Source organism: Nomascus leucogenys, chromosome 13 (assembly GCF_006542625.1).
Source record: "Nomascus leucogenys isolate Asia chromosome 13, Asia_NLE_v1, whole genome shotgun sequence".
Classification (NCBI taxonomy): Eukaryota; Metazoa; Chordata; class Mammalia; order Primates; family Hylobatidae; genus Nomascus; species Nomascus leucogenys.
This window is the reverse complement of record NC_044393.1, coordinates 25609467-25633823: the sequence shown is the minus strand read 5'-3', so window position 1 is coordinate 25633823 and position 24357 is coordinate 25609467. Positions and strand designations below refer to the sequence as shown.

Below are 24357 nucleotides of genomic sequence, written 5' to 3'. Positions count from 1 at the left end.
GGGAGGGCACCAAGCCACTTAAGAGGGATCCATCCCAATGACCCAGACACCTCCCAGCAGGCTCCATGTCCAACATTAGAGATCACATTTCACCATGAGATATGGAGGGGACAAATATTCAAACTGTATCAGCATCTTTTAAGTCAAACAGAGGTATTATAACCCAATTCATTATAAAGAGTTGTTGGGCATTTAACATAACATCTGACAAGCAACAAGTACTTAATAAGTGTTAGCTACTATTTTTATGTCCTATCTCCATAATGACTGTTTTACATTTTTTTCACAAAAATTAGTTATAAGCATGTGTTGAAGTTTTATTTTAAGCTTGTCACAAAGCCAAGTCAGTAGTTCCCTTTTGTTATGGATATTTCAAAGGAAAAGAGAATGGTTGGATAATCATTATTAAACTGAATACAAGACAAAGAATGTATGATAATCATCCAAGTGTTTGGGTAGCTAATTTCCCCAAAGAGGTTTTAATCTTGTTAAAGTTTATCAGAAAATTGCTTAAGCGTTTATCAGGAATGCTCATGTCCTCCCAGAAGGAGGTTGTGAATTGTATCACGAAAGTGTTCTATTCCAGGCTGTGATTGGGACGTTCTTCTTAATCATACCCATAAGAATCGGCAGAGCACCGTGTCTCACTCCTATAATACCAGCACTTTGCGAGGCCGAGGCAGGCTTGAGGCCAGAAGTTCAAGACCTGGCCAACATGGTGAAACCCTGTCTCTACTAAAAAAGAAATACAAAAATCAGCTGGGCGAGGTGGCATGTACCTGTAATCCCAGCTACTGGGGAGGCTGAGGCATGAAAATCACTTGAACCCAGGAGGCAGAAGTTGCAGTGAGCTGAGATCATGCTAGTGCACTCCAGCCTGGGTGACAGAGCGAGACTCCGTCTCAAAACAAAACAAAAGAATCATGGCCGACATTTCCTGAGCCTTCGCTATGCATCTAGTCTGGAGCTGTGTCACAGGCCTGGCTTTGAAACAGGTTCTGGATGCATTTCATCATTGTTACCCCCCGCCCCCCAGCATGCTCAGTTCAGTGTAGGACTCTGCAGATGTCTACAACATGCTGATGAGATGGGCGAGTGGGAGCAGTGGCCATCATGTCCCAGGCCTTTGCACAATGTGCAACATACAACACCCTCTCCACACCACCAAGATGGAAATAAACAGGTTTCTGAGAGTAGAAAGACCACCCATTGCTCCCCCAGTTTCACTGGGTGTGAGTTTGTGCTGTTTGGGAGAATGTGACGTGCTAGGTGTTTTGTCCAACACCATAAAGTAGGCTCCTTGTCAGGGAGATAACAAGGTGCTTTGTTCTGGCCACAGAGCTGGACAGAGCATCCAAAGGCTCATTACCAAGCATGGATGCCTTTCCTCTGACAGACAATGAAGAATTGGATCCAAGTTGCTCATTAAGTTCCTTAGGGAGTTGTTGGACATCTTGCTACTGTATGAACAAACAGATGGACCTGGCTGCTGGCTGCAAGGATATTTTGGAAAAAGCAGGTCTGCCTACCCATTATGAAGAGTAAAATATTATACTGGGATGGGGTGCATCATCTCCAAGCTGGTTTGGGGGTGAGGTCAGTGGTTCTCAAAGTGTGGTCCTCTGAACAGCAGCATCAGCATCACCTGGAAATTTGTTTGACGTGAGAATGCACCCAGATGCGGTGGCTCACACCTGTAATCCCAGCATTTTGGGAGGCCAAGGCAGGCCGAGGTCAGGAGTTCAAGACCAGCCTGGCCAACATGGCGAAACCCTGTATCTACTAAAAGTACAAAAATTAGCAGGGCGTGGCAGTGGGCACCTGTAGTCCCAGATACTCCAGAGGCTGAGGCAGGAGAATCGCTTGAACCCGAGAGGCGGAGGTCGCAGTGAGCCGAGGTCGCGCCACTGCACTCCAGCCTGGGCAACAGAGCGAGACTCTGTCTCAAAAAAAAAAAAAATGAAGAAGTCAAGATGCTTGGTCCCCATCCCAAATCTATTGAATCAGAAACTCAGGGGAGGGGCCCAGTAATCTGCGCTTTAGCAAGCATTGTAGGTAATTTGGATGCATACTTAAGTTGGAGTTGAACTGAATTTTTTTTTTTTTTTTTTTTTTGAGACAGAATCTCACTCTGTCGCCCAGGCTGGAGTGAAGTGGTGTGATCATGGTTCACTGCAACTTCTGCCTCCTGGGTTCAAGTGATTCTCAGGCCTCAGCCTCTCGAGTAGCTGAGATTACAGGCACACACCATCACACCCGAGCCAATTTTTTTGTACTTTTAGTAGAGAAGGGGTTTCACCATGTTGGCCAGACTGATCTCGTCAGGCAATCCACCCACTGCAGCCTCCCAAAGTGCTAGGATTACAGGCATGAGCTGCTGCGCCTGGCCCTGGGTTGAATTAAATGGTAATATCTTTTCCTCTTTCCTTCTTATTTCACTTCCTAGCATCTTCTCTTTCTCACTATCCTCTTCCATCCCTTCTCCCTCACAAACCAGCAACACCTTCTCAGAAGCCACTGGGATTTGATCTAAGTGCTCAGGTGGGTTGCAAGACCTTTTGAGAGATCACCAGGATGGGAGATGATCAAGCTCCAGAACACTGTTACATTCTCCCAGTGGAACCTCTGAGAGCAGACCTGCCTGGATGAGCCAGGAGACATCTTGATGGCCATCTCCGGCCATGACAGCACATATTTCTGAGGCAGAAACAAATCCGGGCCAGAGTGTAGAGCCTGTGCTGTCCTGGAGCCAGCTTTAACTGATCGTAAGAATGTTTGGGGCAAAATGGCATAGGAAAAGAACAGCAGTGGGAGAAAAGGTGAAAGCCATAGATAACCACAGAGAGGCCTGGAGCAATGGAGCTATTCAGAGAAAAATACAACAAACAGCCACCAAGATGGATTTGTTAGAACACAACAGCACTGGCCAGGCGCGGCTGCTCTCACTTGTAATCCCAGTACCTTGGGAGGCCAAGGCGGGCGGATCACCTGGGGTCAGGAGTTCAAGACCAGCCTGGCCAACATGGTGAAACCTCGTCTCTACTAAAAATGCAAAAATTAGCTGGGTGTGGGGGCGCACACCTGTAGTCCCAGTTACTCAGGAGGCTGAGGCAGGAGAATCGCTTGAACCCAGGTGGCGGAGGTTGCAGTGAGCAAAGATCACGCCAGAGTATTCCAGCCTGGGCATCAACAGCGAGACTCCGTCTCAAAGAAAAATAGAACATATCAGCAATTACTGAAGACTCAAACGGACTTCCTACAGATCTGGGGCTGATATTCAGAGGACGTTCAAGGAAAGGGTGACTTCTGAAGGCTGGAGAACAAGGGACACTCCTATTACACATGCAAAAAGAAGATACAGCCCAATGGCTCGTTTCAATAAATATTTGCCAAGTGCCAGCAATTCTCCAGGGCGCATGCTGGATTTTTAAGCAGGGTGCAGATCTGGTACCTCACTCCGGTACTTTGGCTCCTGCTAGGAAACTCTTCAGCCATATCTTCAGCCACCTCTGGGTTGACGTAGACCATTCGGGACCCCAGGGCAGCTCCAGGATGCTAAATTCCAAAGGACTGAATTGCTATGGACTGAAATTTGTACCCCCAAAAGTCACATACTGAAGCCTGATGTGGTTTGGCTGTGTCCCCACCCAAATCTCACCCTGGATTATAATAATCCCCATGTGTCAAGGGCAGGGCCAGATGGAGATAACTGAATCAAGGGGGTGGTTTCCTCCATACTGTTCTCGTGGTAGTCTCAGGAGATCTGATGGTTTTATAAATGGGAATTCCCCTGAACAAGCTGTCTTACCTGCCACCATTAGTAAGACGTGACTTTGCTCCTCATTCCCCTTTCGCCATGATTGTGAGGCCTCCCCAGCCATATGGAACTATGAGTCAATTAAAGCTGTTTCTTTTATAAATTACCCAGTCTCGGGTATGTCTTTATTAGCAGCGTGAGAACAGACTAATACAAAGCCTAACCCTCAATGTAACTATATTTATAGATAGGGCCTTTAAGGAGGTAATTAAGGTTAAATGAGGTCATAAAGGTGGAGCCATAATCTGATAGAATTAGTGCCCTTATAAGAAGAGACACCAGGGAGGCCATTCTCTCTCTCTCTCCACCATATGAGGACACAGCAAGGCGGCCATCTGCAAGCCAGGAAAAGAGCTCTCATCAGAAATTGAATCAGCCAGCACCTTGATCTTGGACTTCCTGGCCCCCAGAACTTTGAGAAAATTAACTTCTGTTGTTTAAATCACCCAATCTATGGAATTTTGTTATGGCAGCCCAAGCTGGCGAAGATACCTCCCTCTGCCCAACCACACCAAGCTGTCCAGTTGCCGTGGCTATACTACAGTTTAGGGCAGGGGGCAATTCAAGAGGTGGCCTCTTGCACAGTGTTAAATGGGAAGCAAAGTCAATGTCTCCTCTCTCGTTCTCAGTGTTCTCTCTAATGTACTTGCACCCTCTCCAAGTCAAAGTCCAGAGAAGGGAAATTGGGACACCCATGTGAGCCTCTTGTCATCTGCTTCTCTGTTCCCCTTCTTCTTCCTTAATCCCTCAAGGTCAAAAAAACAAAAACAAAAACAAAACAACAACAACAGAAAACAAAACAAAAAGCATCAGGTAAAAACCTTTTGTGACCCCTAATTATATCTTTCTTTCTGACTCCAGCTAAGCCTTAATGGTAGACAAAAGTGTCTACTTCACATCCCTGAAAAATTTTTGGGAATAGATTCTCCAAGCTTGCTTACTGGTATAAAGGAGTAATTTTAAAAAAATTGAAGAACCCAGCTGTTTGGATTGTCCTGTTGTATAATCCTATTTTTGAATGACAAAGACTGACTGACACTGTGGTCTTCCTTGGCATTCAAATCTCCCCCTAGCCAAAAGGATGCCAGGGATATATTAGAGAAACTATAATGTTCTGGGAAAGAAAAAAGAGAAAAGCATGTTAAAATAAAAAAAAATCATCCCAATTTGCATATATACATATACATCTTTTTTTTTTTGAGATGGAGTTTCACTCCTGTTGCCCAGGCTAGAGTGCAATGGTGCAATCTCAGCTCACTGGAACCTCAGCCTCCCGGGTTCAAGCGATTCTCCTGCCTCAGCCTCCCAAATAGCTGGGATTATAGGCGCCCACCACCACGCCTGGCTAATTTTTGTATTTCTAGTAGAGATGGGGTTTCACCATGTTGTCCAGGCTGGTTTCGAATAAATCTTCTTTTAACCAAAAAAATGGTATCTCACATTTTACATACTCCCCTGCTCTGAGCTTCATTTGCCTAAAATTGTATCTGCATCTTCCTATCTTGGAACATAGACATCTATCTTGCCGTCTACCTCTATCTCCCTAGTTCAAGTCACAATGTCTCTCACCTAGACAACTGCCATAATCTTCCAACTGGTCACCCTGCTTCCACTCTTGCCCTGGTACAATCCGTTCTCCAAACAGCGAGAAAACATTTTTTAAAATAAAATCTGCTAATGACAAGACTTCTGCTTCTAAATAGAAGGGAGTAGTTGACAAGCCAATGTTCCTGCTAAGAACTGGAAAGGGTGCATAAAATAGAAAACCATCATTTTAAAGGCATTGGAGAGCTGTGGAGGCAAAGGACTGGAAACATTAAAATTCCAGAAAGGGGACCAGGCGTGGTAGCTGACACCCGTAATCCTAGTACTTTGGAGGCCGAAGTGAAAAGATAGCTTGAGTCTAGGAGTTTGAGACCAGACAGGGTCTCAACATAGCAAGACCCTGTCTCTTAAAAAAAAAAAAAAAAAAAAAAAAAAATTAGCAGCTGGGCGCGGTGGCTTACGCCTGTCATCCCAGCACTTTTGGAAGCCAAAGTGGGTGGATCACAAGGTCAGGAGTTCAAGACCAGCCTGGCCAAGATGGTGAAACCCTGTCTCTACTAAAAATACAATAGCCGGGCGTGGTGGCGGGCGCCTGTAATCCCAGCTACTTGGGAGGCTGAGGCAGAGAATTGCTTGAACCCGGGAGGTGGAGGTTGCAGTGAGCCGAGTTCGTACCACTGCACTCCAGCCTGGGTGACAGAGCAAGACTCTGTCTCAAAAACAAAAAAACAAAAAAAATTAGCTGGGCATATTGGTGCACAGCTCAGCCTCCCAAGCAGCTGGGATTAGGGATAACCATTAGCATTCTTTCATAATATTTTTAAATTATGGTATTTATATTGTTTTGGACATAATGCTATTGCACAGTTAATAAATTATAGTGTAAACTTGATTTTTTTACACAAGGGTCTTCACTAGGTTGTCCAGGCTGGCTTTGAACTCCTGGGCTCAAGCAATCCTCTGCCTTAGCCTCTGGAGTAGCTGGGACTACAGGTGCATGTGCCACCACACCTGGCTAAAATAACTTTAATGCACTGGGAGACCTGAAAATGTGTGCGACTCACTTTATTGCAGTGGTCTGGAACCAAGCCTCTGAAATACAGCTACATATATTTATCTGGGCTGGGATCTCCTTGAGGGCACAAACTGCCTTACTCACCCTTGTATCCTTTTCTCTAGCTTAGCGTCTGGCTCCCAAGTAAATGCACAATGCTTTTTGAGTGAATGAGCCTCTCTCCCCAGCTTTCCATTCTCCTGGCTGTCAGTTCTGCTGTGGAGTCTCCAACCAGCTGCTTCCCCAGGCCATCATACTGGGCACATATCCCAGCAAGGGCCACGCCTCCTTGACCTAATCCTGGCTCTTGGGCCACCTTGGTCAATGGACTGCTCTTCTCAGAGTTCCTCAGGCCCTGAAGACCTGGGATGGCTCCTGCTTCACATGCAACAGTGGCGAGAGGCACACATGATGATCTGATGCCAGATGAAATATGCAGACTTGTATTACTGCTTAGACTTAGGTAATGTACTCCCCTCCACTGTGGCAGACATCAGTCATCAGTTACAGCTTCCTCAAGTGGACCCAGATTCCTTCCCCTGGCATCTGTTCAAGCAGCCACAGCCAGTTGGCAAAAGGTGGCAAACAGAAGCCAGAGGATGGTCCTCAAAGGCCAAGGCAGAAAAAGGAACTGTGACTTCTGGATGCTTCTGCAGGGAACGGACTGGTGGTGTGGTGCCTTTAAACATCAAGAATGCCTGCCCCTTAGGCCAGGCATGGTGGCTTACACCTGTAATCTCAACTTTGGAAGGCCAAGGCGGGCAGTTTACTTGAGGTCAGGAGTTCAAGACCAGCTGGCCAATGTGGCGAAACCGTCTCTACTAAAAATACAAAAATTAGCTGGGTGTTGCGGCACGTGTGCATAGTCCCAGCTACTTAGGAGGCTGAGGCACAAGAATCACTTGAACCTGGGAGGCAGAGGTTGCAGTGAGCCAAGATCACACCACTACACTCCAGCCTGGGCAACAGTGAGACTGTCTCAAAAAAAAAAAACAAAGAATGCCTGGCAGATCATTAATGTGCCAAATTCATCAAGACAGGCTTACCAGCCTGATTTTTGCCCCAGCTCCAGCCAAGGTGGTTTTAACTTCAAATGGGGAGATTAACTGCACCTTTTCACTATGGCCCTTGGGACATGTGTAGATTCCACCCTCTGTAAATCAGAGATGAGAGTTCATGCGTGCACATCCTTAGATCATGTCATTGTGGCAATTTTTCTCTTAAAAACAGGTCTCACTCTGTCACACAGGCTGGGCTGCAGTGGTGCCATCATTAACTCATTGAATCCTCGAACTCCTGGGCTCAAGCAATCCTCCTGCCTCAGCCTCCTGAGTAGCTGGGACTACAGGAGTGCGCTACCATGCCTGGCTAATTTTTTGTGGAGACGGGTCTGTTGCCTAGGCTGGTTTTGATCTCCTGGCTTCAAGAAATCATCCCAGCTTGGCCTCCCAAAGTGCTAGTAGTACAGGTACAAGGCACCATGCCTAGGCCTTGCAATAACTGATTTTACCCTAATCTCCAAAGCCTGACCCTAAGGGCACCCCTCAGTTCCATCAATGGCAGCTGCTCCATGTTCACCCTACTCCCACTGTTACCCCATAACGTGTCCTCTCAAGCTGACACCATGGATTTTTACATCGCACACATGCTGACCAACTTGTCCAAGTTTGCTCAGGATCTCCCTGGGTTTACCAATGAAAAACCCACTTTCTGGGAAATCCCTCAATCTCAGGCTAAGTTGGACAGTTGATCTCACAAGTAGGCATTTACTTATGAGTCAGGTCATCCAGGACACTCCAGCCTTCCTGAATGACATCAGACCTGTCTCACTCCATAATCTACCCTGACTCTTCTGCAATGCCCTCAATTCTCATGGGTCCTAAATGCCTAAATGTGAACCAGCTACCAGCACTTGTTCAACTCCTAGTTCCAAATGTATACCTCAAACAATATCCTCTGAGCCAAGAAAGAGTGAAAATCAGATCTGGCCTATGGCCTACCTCCTCCAAATCCAGCCTTGCAGACTCACAGGTTGTCACTGATTTAAGAAGCAGATGGAGCAATTCTGTAAGGTTTATTGAGTGGGTGGGCAAAAAGTGAACAACAGCTACAAATTCAAGAATAAAACGCTTGGTTAAGTCATTCCAGGCATGGACAGAGGGATGCGAGGCTGGCCTTCCCTGTCCACGGTCCTCCGAGGCAGCTGAAGTCTCCCATGTCTGGACCCCGAATTTTGTGCAGATTGAACAGTGGATCCGGGGTGCTCTGAGCAGGCAGCAGGGAGCAGCTCTGGTGACGCTTCATGTGGTAGCCTCACTCTCTATTCTCTGCCCCTCTGGTGCCCACAAACACCACCAAGAGATTCTGAAACAAAGGACAAGTGAGACCAGTGATATGAGGTTCCCATCTGCATAAACACGGACCAGCTGAGCCTCTGGCTGTGGGTTCCGGCTCTTGGCATCAACTCACCATGGTGAGAAAAATCAGCAAACCCAGATCCCAGGTCACCAACTCCACGGTCTTAGGACTCCTTGGACTGTCCTTGGATCTAAGGCTGAGACCTAAGAGGGTAAGAAAGCATACAAGTATTTAGTCTCCAGGGCCATCTCCTCCTCCCCAAGCTGACACCACTGAGAGGGGTCCCATTCAAGCAGGGCGAAGCTCCTCATTCACGCACACCAAATAAAAAATCCCAACAGAAAGGACACGAAAGGACAAACATCTTAGAAGTTTCGTTTTTCTTTCAAGCAGTTCACAATCGGGGCAAATGACCAGCTAGAGTAATCCACAGGAATACAGCTTTCCTAGCCCCACCTACAACTTTCTCCATTTGTTCGACATTACCGATGGCGCCTGTAGAAACAATGTGGATTTCACATTTCATGAAGCAAAGCCTGTGATTCACAGTTCTCAGGGTGCCCTTCACTGCTATCTGAATTCATTCCAGCGTGGGGCCCAAAGAGAAATGCAGACTGGTTTCTGGCAGGAGGATCCCTAACATGAAAAAACAAAACGAACCCTCAGAAGTCAGGGGGTGGGTCTAGTCACATCACATGGGCCCACAAAGGCCCAAGCTCTGAAAGCTAGGGAAAAGCTCTTTTCCCTAGCTGGAAAAAGGCTGCAGCGTGGGAAAGCTCCAGGGTTTGAAAGGGAAGGCTGGACCAATGCAGGGAAAATGTCTTTCAGCACTCCTACCCCTGCACTATTAATGATCAGGACACAGGCAACCCATGATCACTTTTGGATACAAGAGCAGGAAAGGACAGAAAGAGAGCCAGCAAGGGAGGGAGGCTGGTGTCAAGGGCCTGAGGAATGGCCTGAGGCAGGGACAGCAGCCCAGCTGAGCAGAGGCCCAGCCATGGCCACCGTGTGTCCTTCTAAGACCCCAAAAGGAGTTAAGACACTTCCAGCATTAAAAAAATGGAAATGCTTTTGGGTTGGAAAAGGTCAGGAGCATGTGGTCCTAACATCATACACACACACCCTGAAAGAAAAACTCACTGCTAATCCAGATCACAGCACACTGTGGACACACCAGCGCTCAAGGGAGGAGGAAGGTTCCCCCGGGGAGCTCACTTTACCCATGCAGATTTCCGGAGGCTCTTCCTCTGCAACAGCCACTGAAGGCATGTGAGGGACAGCCCCACAGCAGGACAGAACGGGGAACCATGGGATACCACTTTCACCTTGCTTCCCCTACATCATCCAAGCCCCAGGAATAGCACATGACTCTGTAGGATGCAAAAAAAAACATATTCCAGACAACAGTCCAAAAATCTCACCTTGGGGACCCATGGTCCAGCACCCTGCTGCTATGAAGACAACACATCCCATGGAGCCTCTGCACGCAGCGGACCCATCTGAAACAGACACAGAGAACACTTAACATGGGCTGGCAGATCATAAGCATCCCACAAATGCCACCGTCTCTATTAGTACTTACAGCCACATTATTGTCTCAGGAACAAGAAAAACATAACTCTAGGAAGGGGCCGGCAAACTATCTGTGAGAGAAATGGCATCTATGCTATCCTATGTGCCCACTGTGTGCTGCTTATCAGTATACATCAAATAGACCCAGCTATCCCTCTTCTGGACACATACTCAGCGGAGATCAAATCACACCTCATAAAGACATCTGCACTCCAATATTCACTGCGGCATTACTCCCAATCGCCAAGATACGGAAACAATCTAAATCTCCATCAACAGATGAATGGAAAAAGAAAATGTGGCATACACACACACACACACGCACACACAACAAAACATTATTCACCCTTAAAAAGAAGACCCTTGGCCGGGCATGGTGGCTCACACCTGTAATCCCAGTACTTTGGGAGGTCGAGGTGGGTGGACCACTTGAGGTCAGGAGTTCAAGACCAGACTGACCAACATGGTGAAACCCCATCTCTACTAAAAATACAAAAAATTATCCAGGCGTGGTGGCATGCACCTGTAACCCCAGCTACTCGGGAGGCTGAGGCAGGAGAATCACTTGAACCCATGAGGTGGAGGTTGCAGTGAGCTGAGTTCGCGCCACTGCACTCTAGCCTGGGCAACAAGAGCAAAACTCCATCTCAAAAAAAAAAAAAGAAGACGACCCTGGGCTAGGCATGGTCATCCATGCCTGTAATCCCAGCACTTTCGGAGGCCAAGGCAGAAGGATGGTTTAGGCCCAGGAGTTGGAGATCAGCCTGGGCGACATTGCGAAACCCCATCTATACAAAAAATACAAAAATTACTAGGCATAGTGGCATGCACCTGCAGTCCCAGCTACTCAGGGAAATGAGGCGGGAGGGTCACTTAAGCCCAGGAGACAGAGGTTGCAGTGAGCTGTGTTTGCTCACTGCAACCTCTGTCTTCTGGGCTTAACTTCAGCCTGGGTGACAGAGGGAGACCCTGTCTCGACCAAAAAAAAAAAAAAAAAAAGATAGAGAAAGATCCTGTCATTTGCCACAACATGGATGGACCTGGAGGATATTATGTTAAATGAAATAAGCTAGACACAGACAAACAGTGCATATCTCACTTATGTGTGCAATGTTAAAAAAGAAAAAAAAAAAGGTTAGGCATACAAAGATAGAGAATAAAATGGTGATTACCATGGGCAGGAGCTGAAGGAAATAGGGAGATGTAGGTCAAAGGACACCAAGTAGCAGATATACAGGATGAGTAAGTCTAGAGGGCTCATGCACAACATAAGGGATTTCTGTTAAGTAGGTTTCAGCTGCTCCTCACACACACTAAAAACGGTGACTATGTGAGATGACAGATATGTTCATTGGCTTCACCAGAGTAACCACTGTGCTATCTATATCTGTCCCATTATTCTATAACATCATGTTGTAAACTTCAAATACAGACAATAAACATTTTAAAAACAGGTTGGGTGTGGTGGCTCACGCTTGTAATCCCAGCACTTTGGGAGGCTGTCCCAATTATTTGTATCACATGAGGCCAGGAGTTCGAGACCAGCCTGGCCAACATGGTGAAACCCCATCTCTACTAAAAATACAAAAATTAGCTGGGCGTGGTGATGCACATCTTTAATCCCAGCTACTCGGGAGGCTGAGGCATGAGAATCACTGAACCCGGGAGGCAGAGGTTGCAGCAGTGAGCCGTGTTTGCACCACTGCACTCCAGCCTGGGCAACACAGCAAGACTAGGTCTCAAAAAAAAAGGATGCCAAGGCAAGAAGGCTTTTGGAGCAGGCCATGTCTGGCAGTGATCAGCACAGAACTGGGATGGGTAACGAACAGGTGGGGTGGGAGAGCCCCGCGCCTACCATAGAGTGTGTAAGAGCTGCGTTCATACATCTGACTATACCGCACATTGTCTCCCTCGATTACTACCCTAGCCCTTGCCACCTTAATCTAAGGGCAGAGGGAAAATCCACCCCTGGTGGACCACGGACGCTCCTCACAGCCAGGACTGAAGGTGGACTGTAACAGCTGGCTTGTTCTAGGACATTTTTAACCGCAGCCCTGCTCAATGGGATAAGCCTTGTCACCTTACAACAATGTGTCTTCTCATTTACTGTTTGTCCAGGTGCTACATGTCAGTTACCAGGCACGATGTGAAACAAGACAGAGGCACTGCCCTGAGGAAGCTCACAGCACAGGGGGCAGGAGAAGCAAACCAACAATTCCCAGACAGTGTGACCAGTGCTGAGAGGTGGGAAGGAGTGTGATGGGGAGGCAGAGAGAGCTTCTGGGGGGAGCTCTAGGAAGGGGTAACCACTACTGTGGCTCCAAAACTAGCTCAGAGACATAAACTCACTGTGGCAGGTCCCTGCTTCACCGTCCTTTCCTTAAGCCTCTGAGTACCCTCCACCATGCTGGGCACAAGAGGCACTCAATGAACCATACAGCACCAGTGTATGGTAGACGCACATAACAATAGCTTCTTAGGAAACGAGGGTTGCCATGTGGAGGTTACTGGGGGGAAGGTGCTATATAACCTGCATGCCCTTTACAAGCCGATGAGGTGCCCCCATCCAGCCCACCACCACTAGACTGCTGACTGCCCTCAAGTTCCCCAGATAAACCCTGTTTCCTTCACTGGCTCCAGGTCTCTTCTCCGGCCTGTTGAACCTGGTGCCATCCCCAGTGAGGTAACAGGGGTCTGGCACAACAACCAGGTACCAGGAGGTAACATCACTGGTGAGAATAAAGGCATGTGCGAAAGCTCCAGAGTTTGGAAGGGACAGGAGTGGACCCTTCAAACACGGGGAAGCGCTTTCATTGATTCCTCTCCCTGCACTATCAATGACCAGGGCACAGGCAGCCCACGGTCACTTTCGAATACAGGGACAAAATAGGACAGTGAGTTTAGAGGGGAGGCAATGCCAGCAGCTTAGGAAGGGCCCAAACTAAGAGACCTGGAAACAAGTCAGTGACCAGATTTGCAGCCTCGAATTGCAGCAGCTGCTTCTGATTCCCGAAGATTTCTAACATGGTTTGATTTCTCAAACTTTAGCATGAATACGAATCACCTGGAGAGCATGTTAAGCCAGATTGCTGGCTCCAGCCCCAAAACTTCTGATGTAGGTCGGGACAGGGCTAAGAACTTGCACTTCTTACAAGTTCCCAAGTAATACTGATGGTGCCTGGTTCTGGGACCACAGTTTGAGAACCACTACTCAAATGCTTCCCTCATAAGAGAATGAGACGGAAGATCAACTCTGGGTGAAATGTTGAGAATTCACTGGATTAGGAAGTCAGGGATTGTGTGATACTATCCACACGTTGGCCAGGCGTGGACTTACTATCCATAATCCCAGCACTTTGGGAAGCCGAGGTAGAAGGATTGCTTGAGCCCAGGAATTCAAAACGAGCCCAAGCAACATGGTGAGACTCCGCCTCTACAAAAAATTTTTAAAAATTAGCTGGGTGCAGCAGCATGCACCTGCGGTCCCAGCTGCTCGGGCAGCTGAGGTGGAGGAATCACTTGAGCCCAGGTCGAGGCTGCAGTGAGCCATCAGTGCACCACTGCACTCCAGCCTGGGTGACAGAGTGAGACCCTGCTTCAAAAAAAAAAAAAAATCCATAAATCACTTCATAACAAGGATCGCCACCAAGTACAGGGAAAACCACTAGCTAATTGCCTGCCTCCAAAATGCAGTACTCCTCCCACTTCAACAAACTATGCCAATCCACACTAGGATGACTCAGAGCCCAAGGGGAGCTCTGTAAGCCCCGCCATGATTCACACAGTGGAGTGGCAGAGTTCGAGGAAAAGAGAGTGTCACATGTCCCTGTGGGCCTCAGTGGAGGAGCAAGCAATGGGAAGCAGCCTCTTCCTCCCCTCTAGTGACCTCAAAGCCTTCGTCCTTGCAGCCTGAACACCAGTGCATTCTCTAGAGAAGCACCCAGGATTCATACCTTACAAGCACCACGGCTCAGCCTCTTCTTGAAGACACGTCACCTGGGGCCACTGGGCACACAGGACAGAGGTCAACTGACAATCCTGCAATGACAAGAAGCCACACACATCACTTCTTATAACACATCCCACTATCCAACATGTTCAACAGGAAAAAGCGACCTCTCAATCGGGGTGGGATGGGCTAGAAGGTGGCTGCATCAGTGACTTCCCCTTGGCCCTCCCTCTCTAGCTTTATTCCTGACCTTACAACTCCACCCATTCCTCCAGGGGCAACCTGAGAACCAGTCATCCTCAGGGGAGCCCCGAAGGCCAGCACAAAAGGCAGAGGAATTAAGAGCTGGAATGGTGGCCAGCGAGTGACACCAATGCACACCTCAGAGGGGCAAGACCGCAGGCGAAACTCTTGGGTGGGAAGCAAGGAAGTGTTTTGCCTCTCAGAACCCGGCTGTGCTCCCCTTGCAGCAATGAGCACTTTCTTACGACAAACCCTTCAGGACCCCCTATTCCAGACCAATGACATGTAAAGATATAAAGATGCTACCCTATCCTGTCCCCAAGTTACACACACACACACACACACACACACACACACACACACACACACACACACGGGGTCAGCCCTGCTCACCCCAACCTCAAAGTCTCCCTCACATTTATATGCCAATTATTGCACTTATTCAAAACTGTGCTATCCACTGCAACACACTATGACTCATTACATATCACATTTCCTTCCCATGAGCAGGACTGATGCTCTACAATCCTGATCCACCCCTCAATACACAGAGCCTGGTTTCTGGAAAGAGAGGTCAAGCTGAGAGAGACTTAAGCATGATGTCCCCCGACACTGACTCTCATGTGGCAGCCAAGCAAGCACCGGACTCCTCAAGGGCTGGCAGGAGAGCAACAGGAGTGTGTGAAAGCTTCAGGGTTCAGATGGGATAGGGTGGACCCTCCAAACACGGGGACAACCTCTTCCAGTGTTCCTCTCCCTGCACTATCAATGACCTAGGCACAGGCAGCCTATGATCATTTTTGGATGCAGGAGCAGAAAAGGACAGGAGAGCCAGGAAGGGAAGAAGGACAGTGCCAGGGCCTGTGGGATGACCCAAGTCAGGGACAGTACAAGACTCCTGCAGCTGCCATCTGTCCTGTAAAATTCCATAAAACCCAACCACCAAGGGGAATCACAGGGGAAACACCTCTGACAAGCCTTGGAAAAATCTGGGGACTAGAGAGCAGGATCATGGGGTCACGTCTGTAAAAATCAATTCTGGGGGGAGGGATAGCATTAGGAGATATACCTAACGCTGAATGACGAGTTAATGGGTGCAGCACACCAACATGGCACATGTATACATATGTAACAAACCTGCACATTTTGCACATGTACCCTAAAAACTTAAAGTATAATAATAATAAAAAAATCAATTCTGCCCTACCTTTGTTTTCTGTATCAGGAAATTGAGATTCAAAACAGGTCAGATGGCCCTTGGCTGGTATCTGGGAACTTGGCTCTCGGGATGTTCCAAGTCAACGGTTTACTGATCAGAGCTGTTCACTGGACAGTCTCTCCATGCAAATAATGTGGTACAGGCACCTGTTTCCTGAGTCTGGAATTTTGGTGCGTGCTAGGCAGGTGGTGTCTACATAACCAGCTCCCAGTAAACACCAAGGGCATGGAGTCCCTGCTGGGCTTCCCTGGGCAGAAACACTGCACACAGGCTGAATGCATTTTCACTGCTGAGGGGAGAATAGGTTCCACATGATTTCTGAGGGAGGGAGAGAGCATGAGGAAGCTGGCACAGGGATTCCTCCAGACTCAACCTGCATCTTTTTTCCTGAATCATTTGGCTGTGTACCCCCACAATGTTGCTAGGATGAATCTTAACCATTGATTACAACTGGAAAGAAAATGGTCACGGAGTCAGGTGGTGGCAGAGGAAAAACTAAGGGCCAGATATGGATGGCCCTTAATCCAGGCACTTTCCATTATGACTTGCTGCTAATGCACTGCAGGAAAAGCCCCAGAGCTCGCTCCAGGCAGGTCCCTGCAGGGGCCTCCTCCTCCACAGCCCCTGAAGGCACAGAAGGAGGGGCCAGCTCCAGTCCAGCTTTCCCAGGGAAGAGGAGTCTGGATCTGGGAATCCATGGGATGTGGCCCCTCTTCTCATCCTCACCTCTCCCTACATCACCACCAAAGCACCAGAAAAAAAGGGGACGTGACTTTACAGGGTGCAAAATGCCAAAGTTCCAGAGATGGACAAGAAACCTTACCTCGGGCCCTGCGGTCTGCCACTCTCCTGCATCCCAACACCTCTCACCAACCATCTCTACAGTGTTGCATAGATGCTGACTAAACCGTTCTTCTCACCTGAACAGCCATGACTTCTTTTAGGAACGAAATAGCAGCTTATCTCTAAGAAAGGGGCTAGAGAACTTCTAAGGCAGGGATGATATCCACTTCATCTGTCGGGCCCACTGTTACTAAGTTCAAGAGGATGCTGGGGCCATGATGTTCTTGGGATGTGCTGTTTCTCCAGCAGTGTCCGGCAAGCAGCTGGGGAGGTCGTGGGGAAGCCGTGCAGAGGCTGCTGCCATAAATCCCTCAGTGATATTCTCCCCTGCCTGTCTCTGGTCCTTGGTTCCTTTCCCACAAGCTGGAGGGAAAATCCTCCCCATACAAGGCCAAGGCCAACAGAACTGAGTTACCTCAGAATCCTCTGAAGGGGTGGAAAACACCAAATCTGTTCCCACCAATCCCACACAGGTGCTGACTCAGTATTTTTCTCCAACACCCCAAAATGCAACGAACTGGATCTCCTTACAATGGAGGGACTCTCTCTTTCTCGTTTTTCTTTCTTAAGACAGGGTCTCACTCCGTTGCCCAGGCTGAGGGCAGTGGCACGATCATGGCTCACTGCAGCCTTGAACTCCCGAGCTCAAGAGAGCCTCCCGCCTCAGCCTCCTGAGTAGCTGGGACTACAGGGGCACACACCGCCACACCTGGCTAATTTTTTGGTTCTTACAGAGGGGGGGTTGCCCAGGCTGCCGTTTTTCCTTTGTCCCACACTATCGGAACACTGACCATCTGGCAGACAGAACAAAGTGGGGAACAAAATTCAGACACTGCCCTTGAGACCACAGCAAAGACAGCCAGGAGACAAGTCAGGCAACAATTTCCACGGGGTCAGCTTGGTGCAGAGGGGTTGCATAAGGACGTGGAAGGAGAGGTATGGAGGCAGAGAAAGCTTCCGGGAGGAAGGAGCAGGGCGGCCCTGTCTCAGCTCCACACCCAGCCCTTCCGCTCCTTGAGGACAAACTCATCACCCCACACCCTTCCCTCATGTCTCACAATAACTTGCCCTGGGCCAGGGAGAAGAGCAACACAACCCACTAGATGATGCCAGGCACCAGGAGGCATCTAAGAGGTGGTGGGAGGGAGGAGGTGTGGGAAAGCTCCAGGGTTTGGAAGAGACAGGAGTGGACCCTCCAAACATGGGGAAGTGCTCTCGGCAGTTCCTCTCCCTGCACTACCAATGACCAGGGCACGGGCAGCACATGATCACTTTCGAATGCAGGGGCAGAAAGGGCAGAGGGCAAGCCCAGAAAGGAGGCCAATGCTGGCATTCTGGGCAATGGTCTCATCTGGAACAGAACAGCTGACAGGGCAACAAGCAGACTTACAGCTTAAGATTACAGGTGCTGCTTCTGACTCCCAGAGATCACTTACCACTCCCTGCCAGAAGCAGAAAGGAAGGCAAACATGGGCAGAAATATTGAGAATCCTGGGGCTCTTCTCAAAGACTGGGCTGGCCGGGTGCGGTGGCTCACGCCTGTAATCCCAGCACTTTGGGAGGCCAAGGCAGGTGGATCATCTGAGGTCAGGTGCTTGAGACCAGCCTGTCCAACATGGTGAAACCCCATCTCTACTAAATATACAAAAAAAAAAAAAATTAGCCAGGCGTGGTGGCGGGCACCTGTAATCCCAGCTACTCGGGAGGATGATGCAGGAGAACCACTTGAACCCGGGAAGCAGAGGTTGCAGTGAGTCAGGATTGCGCCATTGCACTCCAGCCTGGGCGACAGAGACTCCGTCTCAAAAGAAAATGAAAATAAAAATAAAAAAATAGGTCGGGCACAGTGGCTCAAACCTGTAATCACAGCACTTTGGGAGGCCGAGGCGGGTGGATCGCCAGAGGTCAGGAGTTCGTGATCAGCCTGGCCAACACCATCTCTTCTCAAAATAGAAAAAATTAGCTGGGCGTGGTGGCGGGCACCTGTAATCCCAGCTACTCAGGAGGCTGAGGCAGGGAGAATCACTTGAACCCAGGAGGCAGAGGTTGCAGTGAGCTGAGATCATGCCATTGCACTCTAGCCTGGGCAACAGAGCGAGACTCTGTCTCAAAAATAAATAGATAAATAAATATAAATACATAAATAAATAATAAATAACAGACTGGGCTGGAGGGTATCAATATTGGCTATCTGTTCCACTGAGGCTTACATAAGACCGCTCAGTCGGGCACTGGGTATGAATCCAGGCTTGAATCTGAAACGCAGCCCCTCTGTCCATTCCAACACATGGTTTTCCTCTCAACATGACAGGGTCTTTCTCAGGGACTCTCAGAGCCCCAATCAAGCTCAGGGAGTACCTTCTTGGCAGCAGCCCCATGAAGGCAGAAGAGGGCCCAGGCCTGTCCCTGCCTGCTGAAGGAGCAAAGACAGGAGCAAAGGGAAGCAGCCTTCACCTGTGTCCTCACTCCCCACTCCTCAGCACCCAACCACCTCTGGCCTCACAACCTGCAGAGAACTTGAGCTCTAGAGAACCGAGCAGGACCCCACTTACCTGGGACCTCAGAATCCATGCTCTCCCAGAGGACACCTCTCACACACATGGGGCGGCAGTCATGTGACACTCCTGCAGGGCACAAGAAGCCAAGATGTGACTGATGCACTTGGCACTGCTTATGGCAAGTCCAGGAAAACACGATATTCACCTACAGAAAACACACTTGGGGAATCAGGGTCTCAGGAGGTGAATGTACTGACAGCTTGTCTAGCCCATCCTGGGTCACTGACACGGTCCCCTGAGGTCATCCCATCTGAAATGGACAATGGTGTCTCTACACAAGAGGAAAACCTTGTAACTTTTCCTTTATTACCAATAACCAAGACACAAGCAGCCTGTAATCACTTTGCACACAGGGGCAGAAAGAGATCCAGGACTTGAAATTGTCAGAAGCCTGGAAAATGGCCTGAGCCAGGACAGTGGCACAGCAGAGCACAGGATGAAGCAGCTTCCATCTTGTCCCACATAAACAGAACCTGCCCCAACCAGGAGAGGTAAAGGAAAGACCCTCCAGATGAGAAAGTTGGCAGAGTTCTTCGGACATGGAAGACAGGGACTGTGTGATCCTAAGAAAAATCACTTCAGTGTACTCCTGTTTTCCACATGAGAAAACTGAAGATCACAAAAAGAACCAAAGCTAAAGAGTAGTGGTAAAGCATTTGGGACCAGGGTACAGGTAGGTTTGATGCCAAAGCCCTCCAGCTTTTGAGTCAGATATTCCAAGACACAACAATGATAAGGGATCCCTAAAGATGCTAAACCCAAGCAGGCACAAGAGGAATCCAATGCACTCATGATGGCCCCAAAGAGGGTAAAACTGGGGCCAGCACAAACACACTCTTACCTCACCTCTCTCTACTTCCCAGACATCACGCCCAGGGAACCTGCACGCACCCACCCTTGTGGGACACAAAGCCCCAGATCTCCAGAGGACAGACCTCATAAAACACCATGGTCCACCTGCCTCCTGGCAGAGCGGAGACACCTCTCATGGGCCTCTCTGCCCCAATCAGCCTCCTCTGCCAGAATCAAGAAGCCCCTGGATGAGCTATCTAGACATCACCTGGTCAAGCCTGTTCTGGAAAGGACAAGGAGATTACTGGCATAGAAGCCACCAGGTAGTAAACGTTTCCTAAAAGTTGGCTAGTGTTAACAGTGGTCTACGGTCTCAGCAACACAAAGTTCATCTAGAGAAGAACCAGACATCAGGGACAGCTTAAGTCTCATCTTAAGCACATATTGTTGAATTTGTGATCCTGAAGCAGTACACTGAAGGGGACTCTGAACCTAGGACAGGTTCTGGTGTGGCACACCAGCGTGGTGGAGTCTCGCATACACAGTAAGGGCTATTATGGGCAGGATGGCCCATCTGTCATCTGTGGGTCAGGGCTGATTACACCTCTCACTCTTCTATCAGCCATGCCTAGCTATACCTCTGGCTTTGGTCGTTGACATCACAATGACAATCCTGTGGGGAAATTCATCCTGGTGGCCCACGGACAAGACCGTCAAGGGGAACACCATGGGATGACCACTGGGCCAGTGGGAAATAGCTCCGACCACCCCCACACAGGCTGCCTCACTCAAAAGTATTTCCCTGACATGCATCAATGTGCTAAGCCCTGTCACCTTACAATTGTAAGTCTTTGTTGTTGTTGTTGTTGTTTAAAGACAAGGTCTGGCTCTGCAGCCCAGGCTGGAATGCAGTAGCACCATCTCGGCTCACTGCAACCTCCACCTCCTGGCACATGCCACCACACCTGGCTAGTGTGTGTGTGTTGCAGAGACAGGTTTTTGCCGTGTTGCCCAGGTTAGTCTTGAACTCCTGGGCTCAAGTGATCCACCCACCTCAGTCTCCCAAAGTGCTAGGATTACAGGTGTGAGCCACCACAGCCAGCCACAATTGTCTTTTTCCAGCTCCTGTTTTTTGTTTTTTGTTAGGGACATAGTCTCACTCTGTCACCTAGGCTGGAGTGCAGGGGCGTGATCTTGGCTCACTGCAACCTCCACCTCCCAGGTTCAAGCAATTCTGGTGTGCCTCAGCCTCCTGAGTAGCTGGAATTATAGGCGTGTGCCACCACACCCAGCTAATTTTTGTATTTTTTAGTAGACATGGGGTTTCACCATATTGGCCAGGCTGGTCTTGAACTCCTGGCCTCAAGTGATCCACTCTCGTTGGCCTCCCAGAGTGCTGGGATTACAGGTGTGAGCCACCACACCTGGCCCATCTGCTGTTTTTCATTTGTTCCATAACTGCTGAAAATCAACCATCACCAAGCACCAGGTAAGTCAAGAGACAGGACTCTGATACTGAGACAGGCGAAGTGGCTCACACCTGTAATTCTAGCACTTTGGAAGACTGAGGGAAAATCACTTGAAGCCAGGAGTTCAGGACCAGCCTGAGGAACATAGCAAGACTCTGTCTGTCCCAGCTATTTCAGAGGCTGAGGTGGGAGGATCACTTGAGTACAGGAGTTCAAGCTATGATCACGCCACTGCACACTGCACTCCAGCCTGGACAACAGAGTGAGATCCTGTCTCTAAAAAATTACAAAAAAATATTAAACAAAACTCAAGACACTGTCCTCAAGGTCACAATAGAGAGAGGCAAAGATAATCAAGCCAGTAACTGCCACAGGGTGTAACTAGTAGGGGCTGTAGCTGTGGTTCCACCACCAATCCTGAGGCAGGGACCCACCCTTATAAACCTTGGTGAACACCTCCCAGACCCCTGCACTGAGCCTTGCAGAGGGAGCACTCAATAATCATCAGACACCAAGTGCCAGGAGGCATTTGAAAGATGGTGAGAAGGAGGTGTGAGAAAGCTCCAGAGTTTGGAAAGGACAGGAGTGGACCCTCCAAACACGGGGAAGCGCTTTCAGCGATTTCTCTCCCTGCACTATCAATGACCAGGGCACAGGCAGCCCACGATCACTTTCGAATACAGGTGCAAAAAAGGGCAGGTGAGCCCACGTGAGCGTGTTAGCTGCCAGACCTCCAGAGGGGGGCTCACCCCCCAGGGAAGAGAAAGGTACCCAGGACCGTGAGAGCCATCATCACTTCACAGGCAGATTCCATCTGTCTCCACCCAGAGTCCACAGGAAAACCGACTTCTGGTAAAAATGCCTAGCCTGTACATTCAGCCCACCAATTCTGAGTATCTACACGTGGACAGGCACCGTGGGTTCAAAATCAAGAAAAACAGCCAACGCCTCTGCCCTCAGAGAGCTTTTACAGTTTCCCTACTTTACAGAAAGTCAATCTTAGGGGAATGAAGGAACTTAGCCAGGATGTGACCCCCAAGCCCAGCCCCTCTCCTAAGTCACGCTTTGCTCTGCACACGCTTTGCCAGACAGTTCTCAGAACTCAGAACTGGCTGAGCTCTTTGACCGTCCCCTCTACTGCGTCCCACAAAAGGGTCCTTCCCCAAGGTGCGCATAAGCAGCGGCACTTACCCAGGGGCATTCTCACCCCGCGGACAGTGGAAGCCCCTCGGGGGGGGGCAGATCAGAGTGCTGCAGGAGAGAGGGGGCGCTGGCTGGTGCGAAGCCGTCCGAGGAGCAGCACAGCTCACAAGGCCTAGGCAGGGAAAAAGCAGGGCGAGGGGGCTTTAGTACAAGGCCTGGGGACCGAAGTCCAGACTCTGCCCCACCGGGGTGCTGGGAGCGTCTTCCATTTAAACCACAGCTAACTGGTCTGTAAAATGAAGGTTCTAACACCTACTTTTAAAAGTTACTGAGGGGAAAACGAGTTAACGGTCTCAAGGACATGGCACAATGACACTTTGTAGGCAACAGACAAGTGGCTTTGGAGGCTTCCAATGCCAGGAGTCGGGGGTGGGCAGCTCAAGTCGCCGAGCCACGTTTCCCGCCATCCAGGGGCACTAAGCCTCCCCGCAGAGTACCTGCGCGGACAGGGGATCTGACGTCCGCACGTGGCCGGCTCAGCACAGCGGCGGCCAAGGGCGCGGCTCACCCGCCAGTGTCTTTCCCGAGGGCACGTGAATCCTGGGGGGCTCACTCCGGCAGAGGGGACGAGGCATTGCACCAGGGACCGGGCCTGACCTCTCTGGCCGCCTTCCCCGGGGCCTCAGTTTCCCCTGATGGTGAGAGTGGAGCAGACCACGCGCCCTGCTGTGGACTCACCCGGCGCCCTGGCGTCAAGTGGCGGCGGAGACCTGACAGACAGCGTGGGAAAAATAAAGATGTCTGCAGATTTCGAGAGATGGGGTGCGGTGGCGTGCGATGGCGTGCGATGGTGAGGAACAGCGAGGGACGGCGAAAGACTGAGGCCACACGACAAACAAGCTACACTCGTTTCGCGCCGGCGGAAATACAGGTGAGAGCGAGAGCTGCGGCCTAGAGCGGGAGGAATCGACGCGAGCAGCCCTGCAGCGTCCCCTGGCGGAGCGGAGGCTCAACTCCAGACTCTGGAGGACTTGGGATAATTTTCGAAAACTATCTGGAAGTTTAGAAGTAATCTTCTCCCACTTGCTTTGCTTTTCTGTTTGTTCTGAAGATGTTCCTTGGTCACTGATTCATTATTAATCTGTAGGAATGGCCAATTTTCCATGATAGGAGCTGTTACTACGATAAGGGGACTGTGCTTAATTTGGACTTCTTTCTGCCAGGGTCCAAAGGCATCTGTCTTTGATTCACCACTGTACTCAGTACCTAATTCAGTGACTAGCACCACTGAATGAATGAATTCTACCCCCGCCCCATTCCTTTTTTTTGAACAATGTCAGACCGAGATGACTGAGTCATGGCCTGAGACTGGAATGTGAGGGTGAGAAAATGAACCAAGAGAGATGCACAGCGGGTAATTGCTTCGCTAAACTCCAGCCTCAAAGTACACGGGATGGAGGGTGGAAAGAGTCTCTGAAGCAGAAGAGACCTGACCAGATTGGCATTTGAGGAACCTGATCAGATTTGCACAGTGACAGAGACTATAGACAGATGTCCCATGTTCCCTGCAGCATACTGGAGACAATCTTAGGAGGGGACTCATGGCCCACAAATCCTCATAAGCACTGGCACTGCCTGCATCCTGGGCAGGGTGTGCCTCTTGGGCCTGAGACAGCCCTGCTACTGACTCTGCCCATGTTCTGGAGTGCAAGCAGCCCACCATTGGACCTGATGAGGAGCCCACACCCCACCCTCCGCCCCGCTCCAGTCAGATTCTTGGTACTCAATAGGT

General features: G+C 49.5%; 1 long non-coding RNA gene and 5 other non-coding genes across 10 annotated transcripts; all 6 read right to left on the bottom strand.

Annotated features, from left to right (window-relative positions):
- Window positions 1-8471: 8471 nt before the first annotated feature.
- Window positions 8472-23494, bottom strand: LOC100579638. Of its 5 annotated transcripts, XR_004033032.1 has the most exons (8): window positions 23134-23494; window positions 22614-22737; window positions 19156-19227; window positions 14303-14387; window positions 13827-13941; window positions 9998-10147; window positions 8886-8977; window positions 8474-8780 (listed from the first exon to the last, which is right to left on the bottom strand). It is a non-coding gene; the product is annotated as an uncharacterized LOC100579638 (long non-coding RNA). The 5 variants fall into 5 exon arrangements; XR_004033031.1 differs by lacking the exon at window positions 13827-13941 and having other exon boundaries at window positions 8472-8780; window positions 9993-10147; XR_004033033.1 differs by lacking the exon at window positions 13827-13941 and having other exon boundaries at window positions 8472-8780.
- Window positions 9541-9668, bottom strand: LOC115838106. Its single transcript, XR_004033152.1, has one exon. It is a non-coding gene; the product is annotated as a small nucleolar RNA SNORA71 (small nucleolar RNA).
- On the bottom strand, window positions 13097-13230 carry LOC115838100. Its single transcript, XR_004033146.1, has one exon. It is a non-coding gene; the product is annotated as a small nucleolar RNA SNORA71 (small nucleolar RNA).
- On the bottom strand, window positions 15220-15353 carry LOC115838104. Its single transcript, XR_004033150.1, has one exon. It is a non-coding gene; the product is annotated as a small nucleolar RNA SNORA71 (small nucleolar RNA).
- Window positions 17756-17889, bottom strand: LOC115838102. Its single transcript, XR_004033148.1, has one exon. It is a non-coding gene; the product is annotated as a small nucleolar RNA SNORA71 (small nucleolar RNA).
- LOC115838101 lies at window positions 21974-22107 on the bottom strand. Its single transcript, XR_004033147.1, has one exon. It is a non-coding gene; the product is annotated as a small nucleolar RNA SNORA71 (small nucleolar RNA).
- Window positions 23495-24357: the final 863 nt, after the last annotated feature.